Genomic DNA, 15,847 nt, shown 5'->3' on the forward strand with positions numbered 1-15,847 from the left:
GTAAATCATTTATTGCCATTAAATTAAGTTAACCTAAGCTAAAACAATATAGATTTCAAGCATACTAGCATCCTTGTTGACCTTATGAAATGCTAATCTCATTGCCATTTAAGTTCTCCATCACAGCAAACTCTCACAAGAACCCACTGAGAAAGCAATTATCTAAGATAAAGAAGCCTTTAGTTTACCCAGGGTTGGGTGTAAAAATGAAGTAACTGCTCTTTGAGAATGGATGGAGAAGAGATTGGGAGCATAAGTCAAGAATCATGAGGAAATTACTTGGTATACTTAAGTATTTGACCAATGTTAACTCCCAGGATGGAAACTCAATGTAGTAGACAAGCACCTATTTAATCAATCAGTAGCAAAAGGTGAACAGACCATAAACCAGTATTGTTCAGTTCAACAAATAATTACTGAGTGTGTAGTGTGTGCCAGGCCCTCTGCTAGGTACTGGCTTTACAATAATGAATATGATAGTTCCTTCCCTCAAGAAGCATAAATATCCAGTAGGAGAGAAATACAAAAGCTGACCTGGTTTTGGAAAATGAAAAGCAATTAGTCATAGGGAAAAAATCTATAATGGGAAGGATAGGGCAAGTAATGCATGGGGAGAACTATAGCAGTTTGGTAGTTGTGAGGGAGGCCAAAAAGATAGGCAAGGAGTGGCTGAAAATAAGATGGAAGAGATAGCATGCTTATAGATTTCCATGGCTTTACTGGTCATGTTAAAAAGACACTGAAGGGGGCTTCCCTGGTGGCGCACTGGTTGAGAGTCCACCTGCCGATGCAGGGGGCACGGGTTCGTGTCCCGGTCCAGGAAGATCCCACATGCTGCGGAGCGGCTGGGCCCGTGAGCCATGGCCGCTAAGCCTGAGCGTCCGGAGCCTGTGGTCCGCAACGGGAGAGGCCACAACAGTGAGAGGCCTGCGTACCGCAAAAAGAAAAAGACACTGAAGGGAGGATTTTAAACAGAAGAGTGATCTGGTTAGACATACAGTTTAGAAAGATCACTTTGGTTCATCTAAAGACTGAATATAATGTAGAAAGACTGGAGGCAGGAAAATAAATAACTGGAGAATCAATTCAGTAAGAGTAGAGTGGAAAAGAAGAAAAATTTGAAAGAAATTTATATTTTGGAAATACATTAGGAGTCTAGGATAACTTTTGGTTTCTGACTTGGAATAGGTCCATTACCTAAAATAGGGACTGTAAAAGGAATGTAGAATGGATGTTGAAATAAGTTTCCTGACGAACATGATGAGTTTCAGGTGCTTACAGAACACTGAGTAGAGCCACTTGGCAGGCAGTGGAGTATATGAGTCTGACTCTCAGAAAGAAGCCCAAACTGGAGATACCGATTAGAGAGTTGTCAGAATACAGGTGATTGTAAAGCTTTGAAAACAGAAGAAATCAACCAGTAAGAGTGATGGATCGAAACCAAACCAAACACTGTGTGTATGTGTGTGTGTGTATGTGTGTGTAGGTGATGATGGGGGGAGAGGGGAGATGCCAAAATTTAAGCTGGTAATTAAACATTTATTTGCTAGTCAAACCCCTTACTATTTCAAGCATTAACTGAGACCTGGTCTTTAGCTGTTTCAACACTAAAGAAATTATTTGTTAGCTCATATAAACTTTATGGTCATATGAAAGGCAAAGTCATGGATGAATGTTTCAAAAAAATGTGTATAAACTCCCCCAGACCCCAAAATCTTAAAGTTCTATTATTCCTTCACTTCCGTAGTTTGTGTAAAACCCAATTATAAATCAATATATTTATACTTTTCTTTCCTCATTGATATCTGATTTCTTCATTACAGAACCATAATGTCTGATTGACACCAAATACTAGGATTAGATCAGTTCAAATAAGCATATACCTATATGAGTTATGTGTAGCCCTTTGGACTTTTTCTGAAGTACTTAAATTTGTATAAAAATACAAATAAAAACTAATTTATTTGTGAAAATCCTTGCATTTGAAAGCTTTCATAGATTTTTGTTCTATGGTGAACATAAAAAATTTTGACCAAGCTCTTGCATAATCTTCCTATTTTGTTCCCATGTGGCACTGCCTATATTGTATTCAAAGACCACTGTTTTGATTCATAAAACCACATGAATTGAAATGTAACTCATGCCAGCACTATAGTTCAATTTACAATCCTGCTATGGCACTAATGCAGTGACTTCCTCAGTTCTGTGCACGGTTATCTTGTCATTTGGATTCAGTCCCAGCAGAATACGAAGTACCGTTCCTCTATTAATTCAACTGCCCAGAGTATTAGACAATCTGTAGGTTGTGCCCACTTAGTTCCTTGTAAATCACTTCCCTCCTAGCCTTTCAATTCATTTGTGACTTGTGCATAGTAGAAAATCTCCCTGAATCCTTTTCTCACTGTGATTGCATTGGGCATTGTCTGAAAAGAATGGCTCTAATTATTCCCCTTTGATCATTTACATTTTAATTCTAGTTCCCAAACAGCTGGCCTCTGCTTTGAAAAATAGTACAACAAATCCTTTGGGCACACCGCCCTCCTCTTCCCTGCTTTTCCAAAGCACCGTGCCTTCCAAAGGACTTACATTTGAAGTGGAAGACATTCTCAGAGAATTTAATGGATATATGAAGATCATCTAGAGCTAACAAGAAATTTAAAGGATTTATGAGAAATGTTTTCTCCATAAATCTGATGGATTGTTTTAAGACTTACTACACAAGAAATAAAACATGGCATCATATATATTAGTGAATAAAACATTTTTGCCTGTCTACTGCAAAATAAATTTTTTCAAAAGCAGTTCTTTTCTTTTTAAAATCCACACTTGCTATGAGAAGGGCAAATATCTGCCATGTGTGTAGAGTTGCATCCATCTTTTCCTAAAGCCTTGTCTTAGTCTCACCTTTCCAACAGCTCTGATTATTTGTATCACCCATTTTCGCACATAACCGTATTATAACTTGGCTCTTATTTAAGTCTATCACATATATGTTTCCTCCCCTAAGTACTTTAATAGGTAAATTAGTGAGGTGATGTGGTAAGTGTTCACGTATACCCTGTTTAGTTATCCAAAGGATGTGAAAGCGCTGAATTCCTCAACTCCAGAACAAGGTCCTGGAGGGTACGGATGCAGTCTTGTGTTTTTCTTCCTTCTGCTAACATGGCTCATCACAGTCAGAGGCTCATAACAGATTCTTAATAAACATTTGCTGAATATAAAGTAGATGCTCACAATGGATACCTGTGTTCCTCTGAAAGACACATCATTCCAACCTTCCTTTGTGACATTCAGTTTTCCTTAATAAAAAAACTCATCTGTCAGCATTCTAATCACTGAAACCTTTACTGGACAAATAGCTATTTAACATGACAAACTGATTTGTGCAAAAGTATGAAATTAATGCAATGTCCTTTCAATTAACCATAGAATGTGAAGCAGTCTTGGAGACAATTAGATTTATCCCGTCATTTTGTAGATTAGACAATTGAGGCCCAGAGAGTCAAATGACTTTCCCAAGGACTCAGTAAGAGGGGAGAGTGCTAATGTTTAATGTGTCTTAAAGAAAGGTAAAGATTGCGTGTTTTAGACATATGGAATTTTTTTTTTTCCTTTTAAGAGAAAGAGACAGTGTTGATTTCTTCAAATCTTACAACCCCAAAAGAGAGTGATTATTTCCTTTTTGGTATAGTACTAAACAGGTTGTGTTAAACTTTTGGGGGTTTTAAACTAATTTCTCTAAAACCACTCATTGATTCAAAAATATTTATTGATCACTCCCTTAATCCACATAATTTTCTGGACAGTAGGGATATCTTGCACTGTGCAAGCAAGCAAATAAAAATTATATAGTGACTAAGGTCTCATATTCTCTACCTTAAAAATGAGATTATTGACGTTTTCAAAGATACTTAAAAAGTGACCTACTCTATGAAAATGTACACAGCCTACATACAATGATCTAGATGGATAAATCTAAACACAATATAATAGTGTTTAATTCATCATGATAAAATCACTGTGTATACTGTAATATACAATAAAATAAATAAGGGTCTGTAAGATATTATTTTCATTGACATCTTCTTCCAAATAAATTCAGTGCATTGCCCATGTCTATTCATGTTGTTTATCCCAGTATCAACTAGTGGGATGACTTAACATTGATTTAAAATTTCATGAACGCTTAGTTTTATGCCCCTTAGTTCAAGAATGGCTGATACGACCCATAGGTGTTAGACATCTCTTAGGCATGGTAAATCTGTCCACATTGCCTTTTTCATTGGAGTTACAATTGTGGCATGTAGAGCATTTTGTTCATTTTGTTACTTCCTGAGGAACAATACATCCTGGTCCTAAAAGATAGCCTTAATTTGACTTCCAGGTTCTTAGATCTAAAACAAACAAAACAGAACAAAACACAAAAAACTTGAGAGATGTTTGGCAACTATCCTCATTTTAAAGATAATGAAACAAGGGCCAATGAGGTTGTAGTTTGGTTTGGACTTACATTTTTTTTTGGTACTTCCTTTAGGAGTCCATGCAAAGGCAGTTGCCCTTTGTAAACCTCACACACACACACACCATCTTGTTCAAAGAATTATAAGTATTAATAAATGTGGACCTTAGCAATCACGAGTAGCTGTGGAACTATGTAATTAAGTATGTGTAGACTCATAAATGACAAATAAAACAGAGCATCAATGCGGACTCATAGAAATAACAAAGCAAAGCAAAGCTGGAGTTACACAAAGTATTGCCATATGCTTCCCCTCTCTGTTCTCTATTTTATCCTCTCTATCCTCAGAAATGGAGAATAAACTTTTATAGACCTTCGGTGATGAGTCATCATAATGTTTGTGTACAATTTCAAATGCTTAACTTTCCAATTTTGGTTTTTTTCTTTTTTTGTTTCTTTGTTTTTGGTACGCGGGCCTCTCACTGTTGTGGCCTCTCCCGTTGGGGAGCATAGGCTCCGGACGCGCAGGCTCAGCGGCCATGGCTCACAGGCCCAGCTGCTCTGCGGCATGTGGGATCTTCCCGGACTGGGGCACGAACCCGTGTCCCCTGCATTGGCAGGCGGACTCTCAACCACTGCGCCACCAGGGAAGCCCAAATTTCCAATTTTATTAACTTAAGTGATGATAGAATAAAAGTCAGTAAATTATATTTAAGTGTAAAATGAAATAAAATTTTTATTAGAGTTGCATAGATTTTTCCAATATGGGGTCCATTTTTATTCTATTTTTAGGTTATATTATAACTAACTATATAACACAGTTATCCCAGATTTGAAGTACTGTTTGTATGTTAACTATATCCTTTGCTGTGGATACATGTACTCCTAGATTTTATGAAGATGGTATGTAATAGTAAATCTGACCACCAACGAGCTGTGTCATTTGAAGGTTAGTTTTCACTCCATCTGGAGGACTCCAACCTGAGTTCAGAAATGGCCTGAATAAGTGCCACTCTGTCTAAGTCAACAGCACTTGTCTGAGCAGGAACATTTTTCACACATGCCTTGGCCTAAACCAGGGCTCCTTGGCTCACTGGTGGGAGCAGATTCTCCACATACATAACCTTCTCTACAGATCTAAGAACCTCTGAGGGGCGTAATAATTTGGGGAAGGCAGCTGCAGTTGTTCACTATCTTTTCCTCCTTCTCTTTCCAGAAAAAGGATTCTGAATAAATTCAGTAGAATTATTCAAACAATAAACTATTGATATATTTTATCACAAGACATAAAGTCACAGTTATTTCATTTGTTACAAAAATCTCCAGTGGTTGCTCTGTTTTTGATATGTTTTGTGATGTGAAAAATAACCCCACATAATACAGAAGCCTTAAGCAATTTTCACCTTGAAATAGTTATTTTAAAATAATAAAATGGATGTTCTCAAGGTTAAATATGCATACTCCATTTACATCCTTCTTCACAGACTGTCTCCATTTACATCTGATATATACAATAAAATGTAATTTTTTTTAGCATGAGAAATTCAAATTGAATTTGCTTTAGGAAAATATGATGCCATTTTTTCATTATGACTAACTTAATACTATTTAACCTAACCCTCTTGCTAATGTTTGAGATACTTTGTATATTTCACTAACAATGAAATTAGAACAGGATCACACCTATTATGATCCCTATAAATGTGCCTAGGCCATGATATTTTTTAAACCTGGCTCTAACTATATCCATGGCCCATCACTCACTGTTCTATGTTCCAGTCTAACTGAAATGCAACTTGTTATAATTTCTAATTCTCTGTGATGCTAAACCACAGAAAACTATTACAGTGAAACAATCTAAACACAAGTATACTGATAAAGTGGTACAAACGTCTAACTAATACCAGGGGCTTTCTAATTTATCTTTTTCTTATATGGTATTCTTCTCTCTCTTTTTCTTAACTTTTAAAGAAGAATATTGTCATTTCCCATGACACTTCCCTGATTATGTCTAAGAATCATTTTTAAGTCACATCTAATTGATAATATATTTTTCAGGTGAATGGTCACATGAAGAGCTTTCTTGACCACTATACCATTTCCAGAAGAGCCAAACAAATACATTTCACTACTAATTGAACAGGACAGTCAAAATTAGACCAATTATTTAATTCCAATGTATTAAAAAGACCTATTATTAAAAATAAAAGGCGGGCTTCCCTGGTGGCGCAGTGGTTGAGAGTCCGCCTGCCGATGCAGGGGACACGGGTTTGTGCCCCTGTCCAGGAAGATCCCACAGGCCGCGGAGTGGCTGGGCCTGTGAGCCATGGCTGCTGAGCCTGCGCGTCCGGAGCCTGTGCTCCGCAATGGGAGAGGCCACAACAGTGAGAGGCCCGGGTACAGCAAAAAATAATAATAAATAAATAAATAATAAAATAAAATAAAAGGCAACAGTATCATTTCACGTGATGAGTATTTAAAACAAAACAAAGTCAAAACTCATTCCTTATACCATGAGTCCAAGATTTCACTTTGAAATCTCATGTAGCATTCTGTAGAGAAAGAACAGTATGTAAATATCTGATTTCTAATCCCTAGAATATTTCTGTGTTCATGCATTCATAAAAGAGAGAATATATTTGGGTCTTAGTAGCTTTCTACCAGGACTACTGAGGTCCTGGGGGTTGAAAAATTGTTTGAAAAGCATTTGTGGTAAAATAAACACAGCAAAAGGTTTAGCAGCAACAATCCCATTTTTTTACAATATGAGAGTAACAGATTTAATTGTTTCTCTGCAATAGCATATTCACACAAAAGTCACAGTTTATTTTTGAGAAAATGATTTCATTTGTGGAAACTGAGTAACAAAAGCAATGCAATCTGTCCTAATTGAACAGAAACATGATTGAAATGCCATGTCACCTTTACTCCTGGAAAGGAAGAACTCCTCTGGTCAAAGACTTTAATTGTAAGTGGGTCTCTGATGAAAATATAGAATGTAGCTTTATTTATACCTTACCTTGTTCTAAAAAGGATTTAAAAAAATTACAAATGGAAATCTAATAAAGTAAAGCATGAAACAGTCAGCATGTGAAATGTATACTTTAGGTTCTGCCCAGTTACTTGAAGTAGGACACAACTTTATTCTGAGGTTATTAGAGGCCAAGGAAAAAACAGAACCACAATTAGTGCCCATATGATAAAACCAAGCCACTGGTTTAAGACAAAGTCAAGTAGTTTTTAACACACTCTGACTTGAAAGAAATCTAAAGATGCCATGGGTCTTCATAAAGGGAAATATATAACTATTGTCCTTATATAGTCTTTATGTATTTGTGACCTCTTAAAAGTATGGTTACTATAATCTTAAAGACATTTTCTAGATTCATGTTCAACCAAGACAGTATATGTCAGGTGGTACCAAACTACAATCCACTGGTCAATGGACCTGTCATGTGTTTTTATAAATAAAGCTCTATTGGAACACTGCAATACCCATTTGTTTACATATTGTTTATGGCTGCTTTCTTGCTACAACAGCAGAGCTAAGCAATTTCAACAGAGACTATATATGGCCCGCAAAGCCTAAACATTTTTCTGTCTGACCCTTTACAGAATAGCTTGCCAACCCTGACATTTGATATTATTTATAAAAACATTTTTAGAATGCAACTATTTAAAATCAGAAATAAATATTTAACAAAAATGTTTGTAATCCTTTGCAAGAAAATCTGTTTACTTAATTTTATACACTCATACCATTGATTTTCAATAATGGTTTACTAAAGTAATTTGTGTAGTCACATAGTTCATTTCCAATATGGCCTAGAAATCAGAGGAGTTGAATTGAAATTTGTCCTTATTTCTTTGCTTTGTTTTCCAAGGCCAATGTCCTTTTAAAAATACATATTTTGCATGCACATGACATAACCCCAATAGGAGAGCATATTACTCACTGACTACAGTTCTACATGGCTTCTAATTCTTTGGGGCTATTTCAAGCCTGTGTTTCTGAACTTTTTGACACTGGCATTCCTCACCCCATCTTTATCCGTGTCACCACCTCCATTCTTTGGTATTGATATTTATTTTCTTAGCTGTTTGTGAAAATGTCTGCAACCATACCTCCCAAACAAGCCCCTTAGTCTCTGCCTCTAAATAGGTTGGTGTCTCTATGCCACATCATATGTAGAAATTCTAGACCTGCCACTACATCCTCTCAAATTTTTCTTGATAATCTTAAAACGTCACACTCTTCACCCTCCTTCTCAAGTCAAAATCCTTCACTGACTCCAATGGCTTTATGATAAAACCAAAACCCCAAGTAAGCCCAGTATTTAAGGACCTCTACAAATCCAAGACCACCTATCCATCTTACTCTTCTCCAAAAGGAATCCCCCACTGCAGGCAATATGGTTTACCTTGCTCTTTGTCACCTCAGTGTCTTTGCTTTTGCTATTATCCTACCTGGGTGCTTTCCAAACCAAGCCACTTATGCAGCCCCACTCCACATCCTGCTTCCCACATGAAACCTTTAGCTTCTGCACATGGTGATATACTTCCCTCCTCTAAATTTGTATAGCACTTACAAGACATGCTATTCTTTACCATTTACCTTATTGTGCATTATATTCTTTTTAATATTAGCTTTATGTCTTGTGTCTCTAGTGAGTGGCAACTAGAGGAGAACAACATGCTGTATATTTTAAATCCCATAGCATAAGCATGGTTGTACATATAGAAAAAAATCAATCACTTTCTTGTTTTCCTTAAAGCCTTTCATCAGTTCTTTGAAATAACAGCTTATATTTGATATTTAGTGATATCTCAATATTAAAAGGCCTACATTTAAATAAAATTCCAAGAATGCTATTTAGAGTTTAATATATATTTGAATTATTGGTTGGTTTGTTATTTATATATTTAATATTTAACTTGAGTAATTGCAAGTCTGGGAGATAGATATATCATTCTACCTAACTGTTCCACATTAAAGCAATTTACATCATATAATTAATTAATCCTAAAAACAAAACAAAGTGGAAGTCAAGAAAAGAAGCTTGAAGAAAAATCAACAGTAATTCTTCATTATAAAATAAAAATACTACTTTCTCCTAAATTATGTGATATTTTGAAAATGCCCTATAAATAATACTGCATGAAAGAATAAAAAAATTAATAGTTTTGTTTTCTATTGAGGAAATGCCTAGGAAAAGAGTAAACAGCCTTGAATTATGCCAAAAGTACAATCAATCAAAAGTCTGGCAAACTGTGTTTAATGCTAAGTTCAGGAGAGCATTATACTAGGTCTACAAATATTTGAAAATTACATTTTAAGTATTTTAGCATAAGCAATATACATGAAGAGGTAAACTAACCATTAATCTCAAAGGTGATTCAAGATCATCATGAAATTGGATCAGCTCACTTACTGAATTTCAGGACATTTAGGCCATTGTCTGTAAGAAGCAAAATATGTGTAACTCCGTTATTTAATTCATTTATAAATTTCAGTGCCATATCGGTTGTTGCTTGGCACCTGGCCTTGTTTATAACTAAAGCTGCTGTGGGGAAACAGCCAAAGAACACATTCATATCGACACTGGAGTGATTTTTGTGACTACTTTCCTCAAACATGGATTTATAATTTTCTGTTTAGATTTTTTAAAAAACTTAGTTTCAGGTACAAAAAAGCTGCAGGGGTTAAAATCACTTATATATGTAATTCTCCAATATCTCAAGAAAATGACACAATTTGGGTTACCCATGTTTAGAGCATTTTATATCAACAAAACTCTAATCTTATCTCTATCACTGATTTCTAATTTTCTAAATGATTTCTCTCTTGTGATTTAACGCATTAGTGATGTTAACAAATATATCTACAGAGATTTAGAAGACATAATCTTTGAAGGCTCTTAAGAGATTCTCAAAAAAAATTTTGCTTCTACTACCTTAAAAATTAGAATGCACTGCCAATTAAATAAAAGTCAACCCCCTTATCATGGTCAAGAGAACCTATGTGGCCTGATATCTGCCTTCTGCCCTGATTTCCTGTCCCATCACCCTCTACCACGTTCATCAGACTCCAGGGCCACTGGCTTTGTATTTGTTTCTCAAATATTCCAGGCTTCTTCCTGCTTTAAGGCTATTGTTTTTCCTGTTCCCTCTGCTTGAAAACTTTTCCCCCAGATATTCATATGCCTGGCTACTTCTCATTACTCATGTCTCCAAGAACAGCCTATGCCATCCCAGACAAGTTCTATTATGTGTTCTTGTTTTCTATTTCTTGCAGCATTTTTTTCGTGTCTGAAATTTGGTTTACATGTTAATTTCTGTCTCCCACCACTAGAATATTATCTCCATGAGGGCAGGAATTTGTGTGGTTTGTCCCAATATCCTATATATTCAAAAAAGTTCCTGCTGTATATTAGGGATCTAATAACCATTTGGTAAATAAATAAATGATTTATGGACCATGATATAAGAAGTACTTAGGGCACACCAGCGTGATATTTAAGTGGAAGAAAAACAAAAAGTATCTATTTGCCCTGTAGTATTTACATTTAAAATGTTAAAATTTTGTGACCATGAATTTTTGTCTTTTATAAATTTTCTCCTATTTAAAAATTTAAAAATCTGTAAGACAAAAACTATGCTTCTTTTTTTTTTTTAACTTTTTGTTTCATCCAAAAGAATACCTGTGCAACATTTTTTACATTTCAGAGAGTTTGCCAGTTTAAGAAAGATAATAGGGTATCATTTTTCAAGTATGGAGATTAATAATATCCCTGTTGCACACACTAACTTTTCATGAGCAAGTATACAAATATGTATTGTCTGTAAAATACCATGTATAGATTATTCATAATACATAAGTTAAAATTAAAAAATGAATTATTCCCAAGAACATCATTTACTAAAAAATATTATTATTATTTTTAACATCTTTATTGGGGTATAACTGCTTTACAATGGTGTATTAGTTTCTGCTCTATAACAAAGTGAATCAGCTGTACGTATACATATATCCCCATATCTCCTCCCTCTTGCATCTCCCTCCCACCCTCCCTATCCCACCCCTCTAGGTGGTCACAAAGCACCAAGCTGATCTCCCTGTGCTATGTGGCTGCTTCCCACTAGCTATTTTACATTTGGTAGTGTATATATGTCCATGCCACTCTCTCACTTCGTCCCAGCTTACCCTTCCCCCTCCCCGTGTCCTCAAGTCCATTGTCTATGTCTGCGTCTTTATTCCTGTCCTGCCCCTAGGTTCTTCAGAACCATTTTTTTTTTTAGATTCCATATATATGTGTTAGCATACGGTATTCGTTTTTCTCTTTCTGACTTACTTCACTCTGTATGACAGACTCTAGGTCCATCCACCTCACTACAAGTAACTCAATTCTTACTCTTTATGGATCATTTAGATTTTCAGACTATCAAATTCAATAAACCACATCTAAGAAGAAAAGCATAAAATATCTTATTTTAAAAGATTTGCCTTCATAGGTATACATTCGTGATGTGCAATTAAGATGGATTTTTCCTATATTTATGGCTCAAAATAAAGATACTTCAGGAGAAGCCAATGTGAATAGCCCATCCTTTCTCAAATGTTCATGGAAAATATTTTAAGGAATTGTTCCATCTACTCAGTGATAAAACGGTAACTCCAATTCTGATTAATGACTAAATACATTCATTTAGAGAATTAGGACATACTACATGACATTCTTTAACAGAAGGATGACACTAGAATTCCTTCACTCCCTAGATAGTGGTATACAGTTTCAGTTTTCAGTGACTAGGAGTATACTTCTCTTTAAATATTTAACATGCTTTCTGCTTAATTTCTTTCCTCCAAGATGCTCTTCATGCCTTTCATATATTTGTCAGCTTAAGACTCGATAATGCCTAAGCAGTGTGGGTACGGTGAAGCTCTACTGAACACAGTAACCATGGAAACAACTAATTCTTATTTAATTTGCTGTCTCCTTGGATGAAGCAAAGAAACAAGAGGACTGGAACACTGGAGGCAGAGAAACAGGAAGACATAGGAGAGTAGAAAAGTTAAGAGGGAAACAGACACAGACACAGAGGCCACAGCCTTTCCAACTCACTTCCTTTTAGCTAAAAATGTTAAAGTTGCAGAGACGCAAAAGGAAAGCTATTTTTGAGAAAATTTCATAGTGTTATAGGTCATAAAAAAGTTTCAACCTGGCTATTTTTGTTGGATTCCCCTTGAACACAGAGCCAAGTTTAAATACAAACTCAATCAATCTGAAGGCATCAGTATGGATAGTTCAAGTTCAGAGGAAAGCTCCTTGGCTTTTTAAGTACCTTGAGTCTGGGCACACAACCCCAGAGAGTTTAAACTTCTGTCCTAAGAGATCCAAACCACAAGAATGAACCTGGAGCAGCAGCCTTGTCAGTGTTTCCTGGACCAGGTTTAGTCTCACCACGTTCAGCAGTGGAGCTGGCATGGAGCTGGTTGGAATGGCCTGAGTCCCTCCCTCTTTTATATTCATGTGCAAGTCACAGTTGAGTCACAAAGTGGGGCAGGTATGCTGCCAGATCACCCCACCCTTAGGTCAGAGAACAAAAATATAACCAGAATTGGAAGCAGAGAGTCCGAGTGAGATGGTTCTTTATTGGCCTCCCCTTACCAGGCTGAGTTTGACCTGAATAACTAAATCTTAGGCCTGGTTCCACTACTCAGAACCTCAGGAAAGTCACTTAACCACTCCCTGTCCCAGTTTACTTATATGTACATCGGAGGTTCACACCATTTGCTCCTAATGGCCCCTCTTCCTCTCCAAACATCTAAGTTATATATAATTAGCAAGTCTTAAGAACTGATGTCCCTTCTGTCATAGGGCAGAGGCACAGAAGAATAGACTTTGTTTCCAGATGTATAAGCACACAGACCTTCTAGGCCACCAATTATTAGGGTTACAAAAATCTACTGTTACATGGACTATAAATATATTAGGAAGGAAAAGGAAAAGATTTCATTAATAAGTTTACTCATTTCAATATCAGTTTTTTTATGGAAAACTTTGGATTCTTATCACAAAACTTGATGGTAGTCTTTGGGAAGAGGCTGAAATAGGGCAGTGAGACTGTCCAAGATTGTACCAAGTTGTCATAATTTACAATTTTGATATGGACCACCCTCACTTAATGTGGTATTTTTCAAAATAAAACAAAAAAACCCCAAATCATGGAACTAGTGATTGGTCTGAAAGTGATAAGAACTTAAAAAATACCCCACAAAACCTCAATTTCACCAAAGACCACTTAATGGTCTATAATAATTTTCATCTTGTAATCTATGAATGAGGCAAGCTTTAGTTTGAGGCACAATGGCCAAACCCATTAAAATAAACCCTAGATCATACTCACTTGGTTGTTTTATAAGAGATTTAGCTTCCAATAGGATGCTCAGTGGTTTCTTAATGCTTTCTTAGCAGCAAAATTTCTAAAGTTCCATCAATCCTGGCTTCTGCTGTTTAAATGAAGATAAACTGCATTTTCCATGCAATAGCAGTGCCACCTGCACTTCTTAAAAGATAAATTTAAGGGACCAGTATTTCAATTCAGGACATTTGATCAACATGGAGATGCTTTGATTTTGAGTACTAGATTTAGCTGTATCATTTGATTTTAATAATGGGCAGTGAGATTTGGACTATATCTCTCCAAACAGAAAAATATAGTAATTGTTTGAAATTCATCTGATTTAATTTCGTTAATGAATAATTATGTCATTGTTTTTCCTATAAAATTGTACTTAATACCAAATATTCTCATATGGAGCATCAAAGTATAATTTTAAATTTTCTATAAATCAACTGATTATATAACAATTTATCTCAACTATAGAAAATGGCATAAACATAAGGCTAACTCTGTGATTATTACACACATACACACACACCCCCACACACATACACACAAATGCCACCATGCTAGCCCTTTGTGAAACACAAGGTAGACAAATTTGGTGGACTAACAAGTTGTTACAGGTGTTATGACTCCATATTCTTGTCCACTGAGCAAAGAAATTGTGTGCTACAGATTGCAGATTTTTGTTTGAACAATATAAGTATGTGTAGTAAATTACAGAATCAGATCTTTTCCTAGCTATATTAGATGACATTAACATAAAAAGAATGCATAGCTGAATCCTAAAAACTTTTTTTTTACTTATTTGTTTTCAAAGTGGGCCAAAGGAATGTGGTCTCATAAACACCAGAAAAATATGCAACATATTGTTTAAAATATTGTTCTGCTCAAAAATGTATACTCTAAAGGAAAGATTAAATTACAATTTTGAGAGGCACAATACCCAAATAAAATAATACAGTTTCAAAGCTGAGCATTATTTAATCGTGCTGCTTTCTAGCCAATAAAATTAGAAAACATTTTCTCATACCAATTTATTATATAATTTCACTGCTGTCCATTAACAACATAATACAGTATGTTGCAATTGTTACAATATAACATGGCCAACTACAAATCCATTAATACCTAAAGTAATGTTATATAAAGGGTTCATATTGGCATGATTATTCTATCTCAAACTAAAAGAGGTTGTTTGTATATTTACTTATATGTTAGCTTTAAATATAAGAGAGCTAGATATTTAAGCAATGAAATATACTCGTGGATATTCAACTACTGTGTTTTATGATCATTTTGAGATGGATTCAAGACGGCTAATGCTGATGCTGTACAGAGCAATGTAACTAGGAATATTTCATTTAAAATTAAATTAATGTAGTTCAACTTAGGTGAACATCAGTGTAGTTAGCTAGCATAAAACGAAGACAGTGGACTGCCTGACACATAATGACTTTACCAATCAATTCAATTTTAAAAAACAGTCAAACCATTTTATTTGATGTCAGGTGAATAAAATAACAAAATAATACAGTTGGCTAATCAAATTTTTCATTTTGAAAGCAATAAGTTGTAGTACAGGTATACCATATTTTTCCTTTTTTAACTAATTTGAAGAAGGCTGGAAAGGACACAGTTGTGATAAGCAATTGTCTATAAGATAAGGGAGTCTGAGTCAACTTGGGTACAAATAATGGGAAGAAACAAGGTAGTAGCTTTTCTTCCTGGTTCAGAAAGGCCTTCTAGAGGAAGGAAGCATGATCAAAGACTGGTATACAAGGAAAAGATTGTTCAATACTAGAGAATATAAAAGTCAAGATCAAAGAAGGGGCCAAGATAGGGATGGAGCCCTGAGAAGGAGGAGAAATTGGCATAAAACTGCATGTTAAATGAGAAATATAGATATAATGGAAAAAAAATAAACTGCAAGAAAAACAGCAGGCTATGTTTGCATTTTCTAATGATCAGTGATTTTTT

Source organism: Monodon monoceros, unplaced genomic scaffold (genome assembly GCF_005190385.1).
Source record: "Monodon monoceros isolate NGI ecotype Baffin Bay Population unplaced genomic scaffold, NGI_Narwhal_1 Super_Scaffold_16, whole genome shotgun sequence".
NCBI classification, from domain to species: Eukaryota; Metazoa; Chordata; class Mammalia; order Artiodactyla; family Monodontidae; genus Monodon; species Monodon monoceros.